Genomic DNA, 14,891 nt, shown 5'->3' with positions numbered 1-14,891 from the left:
GTAGAGACTAATCTTCGAATGATCAACATCCTTATCCTTCCCCGCTCTCTTTAAAGCTTCCGTAAGAGCATCTTGGTGCTCCAACATCTTAACTATGTAATCTGTGGTCATGCTCTCAGCTCTAGCGTACAAGGCGTTTCTCATAGGCGGCATCTTGAAACTATATAAGAAAAGGTAGACATAAACATACATACTATAACTCAGAACACGTATATAACCTGCACAGACCCCACTCGATCGAGTACCATAACATACTCGATCGAGTTGAGGCTACTCGATCGAGTGCCCAACATACTCGATCGAGTGCCCCGACTCCAGATCCCAGACAGACCTTCTGATCTCAAACATACTCGACCGAGCTGACCAGCCACTCGATTGAGTGACCCCTACTCGATCGAATGCCCCTATGTACTCGATCGAGTACCCAAAAATACGATTCTGACCAGAAAAACATCAAACTAACCACTCGATCGAGTCGGATCCACTCGATCGAGCACCTCACCTACTCGATCGAGTGCCCCCCACTCGATCGAGTCATGCAAACTCGTATACACTACCCGCATTTTAGCTCACTTCCCCAAACTTACTATGCAACCTTTATAACTCCAACATTATAATTATAACAACGCATACATATCTATGCAATTCTTCATATAATCAACAAAACAATCTACTCATGTTATTAAAATGCCACATTATAAACACGCAACATACTTTTCATTCAATTCAACATGCAAACACATCCCTTCCAACCTCTATCCATACTCCCAATTCTCCACATCCAACATCCAACAGTTCACAACACATGCTATTAGGTACACATGCAGAACAAAAGACAACACTTACGACCCTGACACGTACCCCCATGTGACCGGTTCAAAATTGCAGGGCGAGTTCGCGACTTAGGATGTCTCCCAAGCCTTTGCATTAGCTCCTACAACTTTTACCCCGGGTTCAGTTTAATTGACTCCCTATGTTTATTAGATTCATTGGTTACAGGTTTCAGGATCGTCGCTCTGATACCACTTTGTGACACCCCCATACTCCAAGTGCCTTACCAGGACCACTCAGGTATGAGAACGTCACCATCTTGGTTTCCCGAGGCAATGATAATCAAATGACAATAAAGAAACATAATTTAAATAGCCAAACTGTTTAAAGTGATTACAAGTCCAAAACCAAACTGATTAAAGGTACAGTACATGTTCTCAAAAACCAAAGGTCCAAACAACTAAAGTATGACAGCGGAAGACTCTAATCAGCTCGTGGTGACACATCCCAGCTAGCCCAAAAGCCTCTAGTCAAACCTGCTCAATAACTGCTCACCATCCCCGAATGGATCACCACAGTTTTTAAAACAATTAAACGGGGTCAGTACTAATTACACAAAATAAGACATAATACAACACTTACCAAACAACACAATCGTCACATCAAACCCTGGTCTCCATGAACAATCTCCACGTAACTGACTACACACTAAAGTTTGTAGCCATGCCATAGTAGCCATCGCAACAAATACTCCACACCGCCAGTGGCGGACCGCAACCGTACCCACCAAATCCCCGCCCATCTCCATCGAGCGATAACCCATGTCCATTAATGTGCACATACCTTCTGTGGCGGGTTCCACAGAAGGCGAATCATGGGCGTGAAGCCACTCCCGCAAGTGACTCCACTCAGCCAGGGACACGCCCCGAAGAATATGAAGACCATATCCGAGGCATGGGGAATATGAAGACCGCATGGTATGATCTTTCCAAATCTCCTTTTTACTTTATGTTAATACTATGTGGCTTTATTTTGGTTGATGCGGTTGGTGGGCACGCGGTCGTCACACGCCCAATCAAACACATTTATAATTCTCAATAAACCACTAGTTAGTGGTTAAGTCGAGCTCGATCCACGGGACGGTGTGCTTTGGGTTCTAAGTCTATCTATCTCAATTTATGCTAGTGTCACAATTGATTTGGGTTTGTAGTTGTGTTCTAAACTAATGCAAGCAACAAAGTAAAACAAGCAATAAAGCAAGTATAGGTGTAGACAAATAATAAAGGATACTAGGATGTCATGGGGTCATAGGGAATTCATGGGAGTTGATCATACAAATATGTTCTCATTTATATAGCAATCATTTATTATTATGATGGGATCAAGTTGGTGTAGAAGCTTACAATCCCTAAGAAAGTTTGGGTCCCGGAGCCGAATCGATTAGATTGTACAACACCTACAAGTCGACTTAGTCCTTCCTATTCAATTATATACATGGTCTAATGAGGCTCGAGTTGGTGTATAAGCTTACAAGCCCCATTGAAAAGATAGGTGATGGGTAGAAAAAACAAAGATTCATAGGCTCGCATTTCATCAAACATAACATGTGCATAAGTTGAAATCACAACAAGCAAGCAAAATAATTATGGAGACATATTAGATTAAGCATGAATCAATCCTCATGTTGGTTTCCCTTAATTTCCCATTAATCCTAGCTAAAGAACTACTCACTCATTATCATGGGAAACATGTCATTAATGGTGTCAATCATCACAACAAGTATAAACATGATAAGAAAATGAGGAAATAAACAATAAAGAGTAAAGAGTAAGGAGATTATACCAAACTTAGGATGAATAAATGGAAAGGAACGAATAATAGAAGAGAACTTGATTGATTGAGGAAGAGTTGTCAATTCTCCAATAATAACCCAATAATCTTCAATTACCCAATAATAAACTTGAACAATAATTAAGGAAAGATTAATATGGAATGGTTGAGATTTATCTATTCTAATCTACTCATATTCTATTCTAAGAGGATTTTCTATTGTGGGAACCTCCTCCTAGAGGGCTTACCCTTTTGATTATTACAAATGGAGTATATATAGTAGTACATCATTAGGTTAGGTAAGGGTGAATTAGTAAATAACAATGCTAAGTTTTAAGTAAGGAATTGCAAGTCTCGAGGGAGATGCACATATCACGTAGCTACTCCCACCACGATCCGCTCGGATCAGCTTGAAGCACTGTTGGTTCTGCCAAGGGATCCGCCCGTCTTGCAGGGAAGACGCTCGTATCAAAGCTCCAGGATCCGCTCGAACTGGGCATCTCGGATCTGGCCTAGGCAATCCGCCCGTCTTGCTTTAGAAACCTATGATTTACGTATACTCTTTATTCTTGCTTCATTGGTCATTGTTCTTGCCACCTCTTCATACTAGTCCATCTAAGATCGTCAACACGCTTCCGAGTATGCTCAAGACACGGGAATTCCGCCTCATGATCTTCTTTCCTACAAGTCATAAAAAATGCATTAGGAAAGCAAAATAGAAAGTATTTGACGGATAACATGGCCATGAAATGTTATAATAGTATGCAAAATAGGCTCAATTAGTGGACTAAATGTGCGCAATTAAGAGTCACATCAAACATCCCAAAACCGAACCTTTACTCGTCCCGAGTAAAGAGGTGACTAGAACTAGACCTTTATTTATATTAATCTAATAATATAACCGATGTGAGACAATTAGCGGGTCTCACTCCGCCCCTTCAACTCACAACAAGACATCTATGAGGTAAGATGCCTTCTTGCAAGACATGGTGGGGCTTGCCAAAATGGCGATACATCCAAGCAGTAAGCACACAAAACAAGTAATGGATGCATCTACAAAAGAATAGCCAATTTCCTCATCTAAGTAGCGGAAATCATCTAAAGGGGAAGCAATTTAAGGGTACACACTCCATCATAGATATTGTTTCTCCAAGCTACTAAGTCTAAAAGGATACCAACAAATCACCTCAAAGTTGTGTCAAACTAGGGTACCTTTGTCCACAATTGCTAAATGCTTTACTCAAGAGTAGTCTTTGTTAAATATATAAGTCATAACATGAACTCTAAGATCTTGAATTACATGATTATCAAAAATGTAATTTTATTTTAATCATATTAGAACAAACCTCCGGACAACATGATGATAAAAAAGCTTTGATGAATAATAAACCCTTAGTTGAGAAATGAAGTTTCTCTCCCTTTGCCTATAAACCTTTAATGTATGTGTTTGTAATGCTTTTGTGATAATCTTTGTGATGGACAAAGGTCACTATTTATAGGTAGAGAGAGGACCAAATTTCATAACATACAACATAATATTAACCTTCCATCAAGGTTTAATTAAGATTGAAACTTACTCTTTGATGTATAACCCTTAATGTTTATTAGCAAATTAATATGAAACATATGTTTTTGAATTGTAACATATTCATTATTTACAAAAGAAAACATCTCTTACTAATGACCATAAAATGAGTAAGACTAATAACATCTTATGTCATGAATTACATAGATGTTTTCTTACAGTCTCCCACTTGGTCATTAGGAAGATATTTTAGTATTTTCACATTAAAATCATAAGGCGCGCATGATATGCTAAAATTTCTTAATTGGTTATCATAAGTGTCTTTGATAATCTAGCGATCAATGGGAGTCATGGCGTGTACATGTTATTTTGCAACATGCTTACTTCCATGTACTACTACATTAATAACTTTCATATCTAGACCATAAATAAGGGTATCATAATGGTCACATAATGTCTTGTATAAAAGACTTATTCTATTTTATCCATCTAATACTTGAGGTGTACACATTAGAAAACAAAAAAGGCAAATGTAAACGTTATATATAGAGATCAATAATTGTCGTGCATAAATAGAAATCAAATGGCATAATATGGAAATTATGAACTATCTGTAAGACCCATACTCTCAGTGTGTTTCTGAAAGGTTGGTGCAGGTAGTCCTTTAGTAAATATGTCCGCCACTTGTAAATCTGTACTTATTGATTCAACGATAATTTTCTTTAGTTTAACATCTTGCTTTAGTAATAGGTATTTGAGATCCATGTGTTTTGAACCTTTGGTTATCCTATCATGCTTTGAGAAAAATGTTGCAGCTTCATTGTCACACTAGATAAGTAGTGGCTTAGAGATAAAACTTAAAGCACCAAACTGTGAGACAAAATTACGCAACCATGTTCCTTGAATTAAAGCCTCATAACATGCCACATATTCAGCCATCATGGTGGATCCGAAAAGCAACTCGGATTTTTGACTTCTCCGTGATATTGCACCTCCACATAAGAGATACACATAGTCAAGAGTGCAAATCCTAGCGTCAGGACATCCAGCAAGATCTGAATTAGAATAACCAGTCACCTGTGGATGACTTGATTTTCTATAGGTGAGCATGTAGTTTCTTGTTCCCTTTAAATATCGCAGTACTTTCTTTGCAGCTTTCCAATGAGCAATTCTTGGATTGCTTTGAAATTTACCCAACATGCCAACAACGTGGCTGATATCAGGTCTAGTACAGACCTGTGCATACATCAAACTCCCCACAAGAGATGCATAAGGATACTTTGTCATTACTTCTCGTTCCATAGGAGTCTTTGGGCATTGCTCAAGAACAAGTTTGTCTCCTTTATGCAGTGGCACAGGACTAGAGGAACAAGTCGTCATGCCAAATGTCTCAAGTACTTTGTCAATATATGCTTTATGAGACAATCCTAAAATTCCTTGTGATCTATCATGGAATATTTCTATTCCTATCACATAAGAAGCCTCACCCATATCTTTCATTTCAAAGTTTGTAGAGAGATAATCCTTAGTTTTACGTAATAAACCAATGTCGCTACTGGCTAATAAAATGTCATCAACATACAAGACCAAAAATATGAACTTACTCCCACTGAACTTGAGATAAATGCAAGGGTCAACAACGTTTTCAGTGAAACCGAACGTAGTTATGGTTTCATGAAACTTTAAATACCATTGCCTTGAAGCTTGTTTCAATCCATATATTGATTTCTTAAGTTTGCAGACCATGTCTTCCTGACCTTCAATTATGAAGCCATCAGGTTGACGCATGTAGACTTCTTCTTCCAAGTCTCCATTTAAAAAGGCGGTTTTTACATCTATTTGATGTAATTCTAAATCATAATGAGCTACTAATGCCATGATAATTCTTAGAGAATCTTTTCTTGAAACAGGAGCAAAAGTCTCATTATAGTCAATGCCATCTTTCTGATTAAAACCTTTGAAAACAAGTCGAGCTTTATATCGTTCAATTTTTCCGTTGGAGTCACGTTTGGTCTTAAAGACCCATTTACATTCGACGACTTTATGGCCCGGAGGCAATTGAACGATTTCCCATACTTGTTTACTTTCCATAGATTTTAATTCATCTTTCATGGCATCAATCCATTTATAAGAATTAACATCCTTAATGGCTTGTGAATACGAAATCGAGTCCTGAGTCCCTTGAGATTCTATTAGATAAAGCTCGTAATCATCAGGAATAGCCGATCTCCGTTGTCGTTGAGATCTTCTTAACGGGGGTTCTTGTGGTGCTTCATCATCATTATGATTGGTGAAAGTCTCATTATGAAGTTGATGATCAATTATTTGGTTTTCCTCATTATTGTGAATGGGTTCAACAATAGGAGGATTTCCAATATCATTCGAAATTAAGGGTATAGGGATTGGTACCCGTATTTCTTGAATGATCACTTCTTGTTGTTTAGTACTCCCACTGATTTCACCATTCTCATAGAATCTGGCGTTACCGGTTTCAACAATTCTCGTACTATGGTTAGGACAATAAAACCTATATCCTTTGGATTTTTCAAGCTAACCTATAAAGTGACTACTAATTGTCTTTAAATCCAATTTCTTTTCATGTGGATTGTAAATTCTAGCTTCAGCTGGGCAACCCCATATTTGGAGATGCCTTAAACTAGGTTTCCACCCTTTCCAAAGTTCAAATAACGTCTTTGGAACGGACTTACTTGGAACTCTGTTTAAGATATAAACAGCTGTTCGTAATGCATCCATCTATAACGATATAGGCAAGTTAGCATGACTCATCATGGATCTAACCATTTCCATATATGTACGATTTCGCCTTTCAGCTACACCGTTCTGCCATGGCGAACCAGGCTTTGTGTATTGAGCAACAATTCCATGTTTTTGGAGAAGTTTAGCAAAAGGTCCAGGATGTTGTCCTGTTTCGTCATACCTTCCATAAAATTCACCACCTCTATCAGATCTAATGATTTTCACTTTATTTTCGAATTGTCTTTCAACCTCGGTAATGTTTGCTTGTACAGCATCCACAGATTGAGATTTTTCATGCAATAGATAGATAACAGTAACGTCAATAATCATCGATAAAAGTAATGAAATATTTTTCTCCTCCGAAAGTTGGAACATCAAATGGTCCACAAATATCTGTATGTATAATTTCAAGAAGTTGAGTACTTCTTGTGGCTCCTTTCTTTGTCTTTTTCGTTGTTTTTCCTTTAATACAATCAACACAAGCTGTAATTTCAGCAAAATCAATGTCCGGTATAACACAATCTTTTACTAAACGTTTTATTCTTTCGCTACATATATGACCTAGTCTTTTATGCCACACGAAGTAAGAGTCATTTTTGGATGACCTACGTTTTGTTTCCTTATTATGCAAGGTGAGACAAATTTCAGCTTCAATATGTTTAAGAAGAAGTTTATAAAATCCATCTATTAATATTCCACAACCAATAAGGTTAGAATTTTCAAACAAACTGAAATTTTTATTGCCTATTTCAAATGAATATCCAAACTTATCAAGTGCGCTTACAGAAATTAAATTACGAGAAATAGACGAAACATAAAGAGTTTGACATATGTCTAACTGGTAACCGCTATCTAAAATTAGACGAAAAGTTCCAACAACTTTAACTGGAGCTTTGTCTTTATTTCCCATAAAAATAAAATTTTCACTTGAATTTGTGGTTTGGATCGTAATGAATCCCTGCATAGAATTCAAAACATGAACGTTAGCACCGGTGTCAATCCACCAAGTAGAAGAAGATACATTAGTAAGTTTTGATTCCAAATAACTTACGAAAACCATTGGGTTACCTTTCTTTTCAAACCATGCTTTACGTTTAGCACAATCCGCCTGGAAATGTCCAGGTTTCTTACAGAATTTGCAAACATCATCTTTCTTTTTCTTCTTTAATGGTTGATTAACATCATCAGATTTAGGTGCTGCTCTCTTACAGGATGAATTATTCTTTTTCCCAATGTAATACCCGCCCTTTTAGAGATCCTTTGACCAACGTTGACTGGCCTTGGGAGCGGTAATAATCCTTAGAAGTGCGTGCCAAAGTTACCTTGGGTTGCGAGTTTTGTGTGGTACTCAATAGAGTAGAGGCTAGTCGATCGAGTAGATTGGATACTCGATCGAGCAGAGACACTCGATCGAGTATGTGGGCCACTCGATCGAGTAACGGGTTTTCAGCGAGGGTTTATAATCGCGTTTTGTTAAATCCGCAAACCATTTCCGCCTCATTTCTTCAGATCCTTAGGTCACCTCTTTCCCTTCCCTTCACCATATAACCTCCATGGAAGCCTTTGAAGGTTCTTGTGCCTTAGGAGAGCATAGCTTGAGTCGGGTAGCGGTCTTTTGCCAGGTTTCTTCTTGTAGGTATGTCGTCATCATCATCTGTATCCTTATCTTTGTAGTTAGGGTTTTCTTGGTAGTGATAGATGATTGTGTTGTGGATATAGGTGTTGCTTGATTGCTAGATATTTCGTATGTTGGCATGGAGTGGTTGCAGTTGCTTAAAGGTAGGTTCGCCTACTCAGTTTCTGTGGATAGTCTAGTGTGTCGATTGTCGTGTCATTGTTGTTGTATTGTGGTTATGTTTGGGTGGCAGCGTATATGCGGTAGTCGGTTGGTATATACAGTTCGTTGGTTGTTGTTGTATTGCAGCTGTCAGTGATTGTTTGTCTCTGGTTCTCGAGGTGCGTCCTCGGCTGAGTGGAGTCACTTGCGGGAGTGGCTTCACGCCCTAGTTTCGCCCTCCGTGGAACCCGCCACGGGAGGGGATGTGCACATTTATGGGACAGGGTTATCGCACGGTATGATGAGCGGGGATTTGGTGGGTACGGCTGCGGTCCCCCACTGGCAAGGCTGGTCCAGTGGACAGTCGGTGACAGAGATTGATTGGAGTGGGTGTGCTTGTGTGTGTGACTGATTGTGTCGTGTCGTGTTGATAGATGTTGTTGGTTTTGTCATGTTTTATCTCAGTACTAACCTTGTGTGGTTGTCTTGTTGTTTTATGTGTCTGCCGTGATCCCTTATGGTGAGCAGTCTGTCTTAGCAGGTGTTGATGTCGTTGATAGTGAGTCCTGGATGAGTCTTCACGAGATTTGATAGTAATAGAGTGTAGCCAATGAGTTGTACCTTAATTTTGTTAAGTTGGTTGTAACGCTTGTAATATAACTATAATTGTTCTTTTATCGACTTTTGATGATTACTTACCTCGGGCAACCGAGATGGTAACGCCCTTATATACTAAGGAAGGCCTAGTTAAGGCTCCTCGGAATATGGGGGTGTTATAAAGTGGTATCAGAGCGACGATTTTGGAACCTGTAACCAATGAAAATAATGAACGTACTGAGTCTAATAAAATGAACCTGGTGTATGTATGATGAGAGCCCCAGCTGATGCTAGGTTTTGGGTGAGTAGGCGCCCTCATTTCAAAATCTTGGCCTCATTGTACTTAAGTCAGTCACAGGGTATGAGAATGTGGAGTCCGTGTGTATGTATGTAATGTGTATGTTGATTGCGTCGGAACTATTTGTGGCCGAGTCTTTGCTAAAGTAGATATGGGCATGGTAGTTGCGTTTGGATTGTGTGTGGTGAAGTTTTGGTAGAATTAGTGAGCTTATACGATGATTATGAGAAACGTAAAAAGAGTTTTATTTAATAGAAATACGTGAAAGTGCGGGAGTGTATACTGTAATATGAAAGGTGGACGTGTTGGTGTTTACTTTAAGTTGTTAGTGATAGCGAACCTATATGATTTTATAATTTCTACCGTAGCTATACTGATGATAGTTAAGGAAGTGTTGAGATATAGTATGAGAATTAGTAATTATTGATGCGTATATACAATGCTTGATGATTGAAACTTTCCGCTTGCGTGATGTTTAACTTTGTGGGATAAATTGTTTATATTGGAACTGGAACATGCTAAGCTTTAATTTGTTTATGTAGAATGTACCTGGATGACATGAGAATAATTATCATTAAATATATGTTTTGCATTAACATGAGGATAAGGCGATAACAATATGGTAAGACGAGTTTAGATATGGTATGATGACGTGATTATGCATATGAATGACTCGGTACCAGGTAAACCGGGTTGGGTAAATTTGTTGTAGCGTAATATGACATGAATCTTATCTGATGAGGTGGTATGATATGCTTGAGTAGTAATGTTAATACACGAGTAAGTATGATAACCAGTGACGAATTCCGAACATAGTTTGGAATCGACACGCGATATTGTTTTTGCAGGAATCTTCAATTTATTTCGTATTTCTGACCGAGTGCTCAACCTTACTTGACCGAGTGCGAGTGCTTACTAGACCGAGTAGACCTCACTCGATCTAGTTAGGAAGCTATGACATCGGGATGTAGAAATTCTATGCAATTACTCGACGAAATAGCACCTACTCGATCGAGTAGAGGGCACTCGATCGAGTACCCTAGGCACTCGATCGAGTAGGCTACAGTACAGAGCCTCTTACGGGTTTCTTAAAACCCTTATTTCTTCTTTTTCCTCTCATTCTATCCCCTTATTTCGAACCCTAAGCCCTAATTCCCTCTCAAAACTCACCTCTTCTTGTGGTTGTGGTGATTGATTTGGGTCGTTTTCTTTGTTTAATTTCGTTCTTTTACTTTCCATATAATCAAGGTATGATTTCCTTCCCTATTTACATGTTTTTATTACTTTGAATGTGTTAGAATGGTGGTGTAAGCTGAAATTTTCGATTTATATGAACATAAATTGCTTGTAGTTGTTGTAATATGATTCACATGCTTCCCTTTCATGAATGTTGGTGATTAATTGCTGTAAAAATAGACTAGAATTTGCAAAATTGGGGACGAATTTTCTAGGGTTTGCAAAATCAAAATTGATTTTTGGTTGTTTTCTACATGTTGGATGATGAAATTGAGTACTATATGTTATACATACCATGTTAGAAGTTGGATTTTGGTGATTTACATCTTAAAACTTGCCTTAAAACTCCGTCTTAAAAGTGCCCCAAATTGAAATTCGTTTTCTATATTTAGGATTTAGTGTTGGGTATGAATGTACATACAAGAGATGAACTTTATTATAGTAATGGTGATGTTAATTATTGATGAATATGTCAATTTGTTACAAATGCAGAGACCGTCTAACTAGTCCAATTGAATTGTTTGCTTCTAAAGTTGAAGGTCGACGATGACATGTTTTAAGTTGTCTTTCTATGAACATATATGAACATTTCACATGTTATCAAGTATGTATATGAAGTAGCATGTGAGCCAAGCCATGATAGCTGAATTGGTTGAGTAAATTATGTTTATTAAGTTAAATGTTTCACAGTCATAGAGATCGTCTGAATGCCAAAAACTGAACTTATATATATCAAATTGGGAATTTGTTGGTGAAAGTGTGTACCTAGATGAGTATTCAAGGTTCAATTGTATGAATTATGTGCCTTACATGCCTATGCAAGTTTGTTTAAATTATATGCTGAAACAGATGCCGAGACTAAACATAGGGACCCGTCAGAGTAAGAGGGGAAGGGCTTCACAGCCCGAGCTTGGGGAAGGTAGTGGACCTGTAGTACCCGCGGTACCGGAGTACCCTTCGGTGGTGTTTGTAGACTTTAAACAGAGAGAGCGATTCGTGGCGTTGCAAAAACGCAAAATGAGGCCTACCCGTTGTGTGGATACCACACTTCTTACTGACTTGGGAATAGACACGGATGTCCGTCACATCTTTGAGACTTTGGGATTCATGGGGTTTTATCGGCTGAGGAAGCATTCTTACCCTTTTCTTACCTTGGAGTTTATGAGCTCGTTTAATTACAAGCCAACTGCACAAACTGTTGAGTTTCGGTTGATGAACACCAGTTTCCTGTTGACCATGGACCTCTTTGCGTCTCACCTTAGGTTGGCCAAGCCTCCCAAGGATTCCATCAGTGAAATCCCTTCTGAGTGCGGTGTCTGCCGCCTAATGCCTTGTCTTACCGGAAAGCCAGCTCCCACCTCAAGTAACATGTTGATTAATGATGTTCAACATGTTACCTTGAGGATCTTTCTTCGTTCTATTTCGAACCTCCTTTATGATAGACCGGATATTAGTAAACTGAACAATCATGAGATGCTGCTTCTGATGTCTTACCTCAACCCGGAGCGGACTGAGACGGTGGTCTTTAATGCTCCTGCCATGGTCTGTGCTGGCCTTGCCTTGATGGCTACTTCCACTACCCGGTACTTGAGTTCGGGTGCTATCGCCACTCGGCTAGTCAGAAAAGCTCGCCTCCTTTGAGGCTTCTTCCGAGTATGTTCCTCTCCTCACACGGTCCCTATTATGGACCGAGACTACTACCTCGACCTGAAATGGTTGAGAATTTTAGCTGATGGCAGCCTAGCTTGGAGGGTGTCGGGCATGAGCTGGATGAAGATTCCGGTTCCTGAGCACCTCCCACCGACAGAGCCCTTAGACCCGGTGGTAGTAGCTGTGGACTCCGATGAGGAGGAGGAGGATGATGATGGACCTCGATAGTTGAGGACGTACCTCATTGATGACACGATCCTCCAGGTGATGCCCGAGCCGAAGAAGGGGGAGAACTCGGCAGCAGTGGAGGAGAGGCCCAGGTTGGGGAGAGGACCTCGGCGAGTGAGGGAGAGGACCGCTGAGACTAGACCACGACCGGCAGCACCACCGCAGCAGCACCCTTTTCCTTGTTACCCCTCGACACCCCGGAGACGCGTTCGAGCTACTTGGCAGAGAGAGTGTCATCCACCCTGACACTCCGGAAAATGCATGAGATGGCGTATGCTCAGGGGATTGGCACCGAGGGACCGCATCCGGTGTGGTTGAGCGGAGTTGGGTACTATAGTGGGGTTTTCCACTCTTACGGGGTGGATCAGTCAGCTTGGGGGACACCTCAGTCCTTTGCTTTTGGTGGCTTGACCCCATGGTATGTGAGTCCTAAAGCTGGAGCGGGGGTTGATGCGGGTATTGGGTCATCGGGAGCGGGCACCTCGGGAGGAGATGGTGGTGGAGATGAGCTGATGGAGGAGCAGCAGCAGCAGCAGCAGGAGTGACACTCCTATTCTTTATCCTTGTGTATGGTCGATGGTGTTGGATGTTCGTAGTTGTTGTTAGTTAGAACCTTTATTTTTGATTTGTACGGGTGGCCATAAGGCCGTATTTGCTAGTTTGACTTTATTGCATAGTTTTGGGAGTCGGGAAGACATCCCGACTCACGTTATGTGACATTTATATATACATATATGTGGGTTATGACAGGTATTTTCCAAGATTTTGACCTGTAGGTACTCGACAGAGTACCCCATTCTCGGTCGAGTAGCTGCAGGTGTGACAGAAATGAGGCATTCTGATCTCAGGGCTACTCGATTGAGTAGCCAAGACACTCGATCGAGTAGCGGGCACTCGATCGAGTACCACTGCATACTCGATCGAGTAGCACTATTACAGGAACTTTTCACGAATTAAAATTGTTTGATGATTATATAGTTACATGTTTTGATTTTTAACATGGTTGTTGATGATTAGTAGCATGTTTGAACCGTTAATATCATATGTTGGAGGTCGTGCTTGGTTTTTAGAGGCGTATTTGTAACGAATCGTGAAGTTGTAATTGTTTTATTGCATTCATTTTACATCCGTATTGTCTACTAGTTATATTTCACCGGGAGTGCGTCCTTCCATATATACAAATGCAAATGTAATACACATGCCTTCTTGACGGTGGCTAGTTATTCGCATATGGTTGCATATATCTTTATGGTTTACTGGTTGTACGAGTAATATGAGTAATGTCAATAATGAATAATATGGTTTGGATATATGTCAAGATGTAAGTAGTAAATAACATATGTAGTAATTTAATGGTGAACTTCGGGGACGAAGTTTCTTTTTAGAGGGGATGAGTAATGTCGCAAAATAAAAAGGCTGATTTTGAAATTATGTTGTTGTTTGTTTATAACGTTTCCTTTGACTTTAGTCACATCTCTGGTATGGAAGTATAATTGTTTGCACTTGTTAGTGGAAGTAACTTGTATGTTGAAGTAAAGTTGAATAGTATACTTAAAAGGCGGGCATAGAAAGATAGCCATGAGGTCGTGTGTTGGAATAGAATTATATTGTTGAGTACTTTAGTGGTGCTAAAGTGACATGTTTTGAGTTGTTGGTTGTTGCTAGTGAAAGTGTAACCTCGTAGCGTGTTGGGTATTTCAAGTAATATTTTGTAGGAGTTGGTCTATATGGAGTGTTAGACAGTTGATGATGATGACATGGGGGAGGGTATTTCCGGGGAGTAGTAACCTATGCAAAAAAAAAAAGATAGTGATGTTGTTTCATTTCCGTTTGTGTGCCTTGGTTGGGTGAGTTGAACTTCGGGGACGAAGTTCTTTTTAAGGGGGGAAGACTTTAATAACCGCCCTTTTAGAGACCCTTTGACCAGCGTTGACTGACCTTGGGAGCGGTAATAATCCTTAGAAGTGCATGCCAAAGTTACCTTAGGTTGCGAGTTTTGTGTGGTACTCGATAGAGTAGTGGCTACTCGATCGAGTAGCTTGGATACTCGATCGAGTAGGGAGACACTCGATCGAGTATGTGGGCCACTCGATCGAGTAACGGGTTTTCAGCGAGGGTTTATAATCGCGTTTTGTTAAATCCGCAAACCATTTCCGCCTCATTTCTTCAGATCCTTAGGTCGCCTCTTTCCCTTCCCTTCACCATATAACCTCCATGGAAGC

The sequence above is a fragment of the Silene latifolia genome, chromosome X (assembly GCF_048544455.1).
Source record: "Silene latifolia isolate original U9 population chromosome X, ASM4854445v1, whole genome shotgun sequence".
Classification (NCBI taxonomy): Eukaryota; Viridiplantae; Streptophyta; class Magnoliopsida; order Caryophyllales; family Caryophyllaceae; genus Silene; species Silene latifolia.
This window is presented reverse-complemented; position numbering follows the sequence as displayed.